Genomic DNA, 2,803 nt, shown 5'->3' with positions numbered 1-2,803 from the left:
TCAAACACAGCACCCCTAACACATTGGACACTTTATGGAACCCAAAGACCTCCACTATTTCATCCTGGAATATCCAAGGCCTGAGGTCATCTGCCTTTGGCCTAAAGAGCAGGAACCTGGACTTCACCAAAAAATTGGAAATACAGACATTGTCATCCTACAAGACATGTTATAGAGGAGACGGACCACTGGTTGTCCTCTAGGTTACAGAGAGCTGGTAGTCCCATCCACCAAACTACCAGGAGAAAACAGGGAAGAGACTCAGGGGTATGCTAATTTGGTATAGAGCAGAACTAACTCACTATTAATCATAAACAGGAACATTTGGCTAGAAATTCACAAGGAAATTATCTCAGAGAAAATGTCTTCCTGTGTGATACCTATATCCCCCCACTAGAATCCCCATACTTTAATGAAGACAGCCTATCCTGCATATTGACTCGGTACACTCTATAATAGCCTCGTTGTATTTTATTGTACACTTTAATAAATGTAGTAAATATTTTGATTTATAGATAAATGGCTAAATGGTTGGAGAAGTGGTTTAACAAAGAAACAAAAACATACACATGATCAATTACAACGCATATACATGATCAAATACAACATATACAATATGATCAATTACAACCATATACAGTGGGAGAACAAGTATTTGATACACTGCCGATTTGCCGATTTTCCTACTTACAAAGCATGTAGAGGTCTGTAATTTTTATCATAGGTACACTTCAACTGTGAGAGACGGAATCTAAAACAAATACCGAAAATCACATTGTATGATTTTTAAGTAATTAATTCACATTTTATTGCATGACATAAGTATTTGATACATCAGAAAAGCAGAACTTAATATTTGGTACAGACCTTTGTTTGCAATTACAGAGATCATACGTTTCTGTAGTTCTTGACCAGGTTTGCACACACTGAGCAGGGATTTGGCCCACTCCTCCATACAGACCTTCTCCAGATCCTTCAGGTTCGGGCTGTCGCTGGGCAATACGGAACTTTCAGCTCCCTCCAAAGATTTTCTATTGGGTTCAGGTCTGGGACTGGCTAGGCCACTCCAGACCTTGAGATACTTCTTACGGAGCCACTCCTTAGTTGCCCTGGCTGTGTGTTTCGGGTCGTTGTCATGCTGGAAGACCCAGCCACGACCCATCATCAATGCTTATGAGGGAAGGAGGTTGTTTGGCTAAGATCTCGCAATACATGGCCCCATCCATCCTCCCCTCAATACGGTGCAGTCGTCCTGTCCCTTTGCAGAAAGCATCCCCAAAGAATGATGTTTCCACCTCCATGCTTCACTGGGTTGGGATGGTGTTTTGGGGTTTGACTCATCCTTCTTCTTCCTCCAACACGGCGAGTGGAGTTTAGACCAAAAAGCTCTCTATTTTTGAATCATCAGAGCCACATGACCTTGCTCCCATTCCTCTCTGGATCATCCCGATGGTCACTTGGCAAACTTCAACGGGCCTGGACATGCGCCTGCTTGAGCAGGGGGACCTTGTGTGCGCTGCAGGATTTTAATCCTGACGGCGTAGTGTGTTACTAATGGTTTTCTTTGAGACTCGTGGTCCCAGCTCTCTTCAGGTCATTGACCAGTGTCCTGCCGGTGCTTCTGGGCTGATCCTCACTTCCTAATGATCATTGATGCCCACGAGTGAGATCTTGCATGGAGCCACCATAGACGCGGGTGATTGACCATCATCTTGAACTTCTCTATTTTCTTCTATTTTTCTAATAATTGCGCCAACGTTGTTGCCGTTCTCACCAAGCTGGCTTGCCTACTTTGTCCTGTAGCCCATCCAGCCTTGGGCAGGTTACAATTTTATCCACTGATGTCCTTACACAGCTCCTGGTCTTGGCCATTGTGGAGAGGTGGAGTCTGTTTGATTGAGTGTGTGACAGGTGGTCTTTTATACAGGTAACGAGTTCAAACAGGTGCAGTTAATACACGGTAATGAGTGATAACGGAGGGCTTCTTAAAGAAAAACTACAGGTCTGTGAGACCGGAATTCTATTACTGCAGTGGTACGGTGACAAATACTTTATGTCATGCAATAAAATGCAAATGTAATTTACTTAAAAATCATACAATGTGATTTTCTGGATTTTTGTTTTTAGATTCCGTCTCTCACAGTGTGAAGTAGTACTATGATAAAATTACAGAGCCTCTACAATGCTTTGTAAGTAGAAAACCTGCAAAATCGGCAGTTTATCAAATACTTGGTTCTCTCCCACTTACATGATCAATTACAAATCTTAGAATCAGTCTATTAAAGACTACCAGAACCCACTGGATTCTCCAATTACATTAGATGAACTAAGGACAAAATACAAACCCTCCAACACAAAAAAGACCTTGTGGTGTTGATGGTAACACGGAAAATGCAGAACAAAAACTTATTGAAACAAACCAAAGTCTCATGCTTTGTTTGATTTCAAAAAAGTTTTTGAATCAATTTGACATGAGGGCTGCTTTATAAAATGATGGAAGGTGTTGGAGAAAAGCACATGACATCAAATAAAATGTACACAAACAAAATGGCAATAAAAACACACTGATTTCTTTCACAGGGCCGTGGGGTGAGACAGGGATGCAGCTTGAGCCCCATCCACTTCAACATACAGTGCATTCGGGAAAGTATTCAGAGACCCTTGACTTTTTCACATTTTACGTTACAGACGTATTCTAAAATGGATTAAATACAATAATATCCTCGATGTACACACAACGCCCATAATGGACAAAGTGAAAACAAGTTTATAGACATTTTTGTAATATAGTAAAAATAACTTG

This window comes from Salvelinus sp. IW2-2015, unplaced genomic scaffold (assembly GCF_002910315.2).
Source record: "Salvelinus sp. IW2-2015 unplaced genomic scaffold, ASM291031v2 Un_scaffold3044, whole genome shotgun sequence".
Classification (NCBI taxonomy): domain Eukaryota; kingdom Metazoa; phylum Chordata; class Actinopteri; order Salmoniformes; family Salmonidae; genus Salvelinus; species Salvelinus sp. IW2-2015.
Note: the sequence above shows the minus strand (reverse complement) of the source record.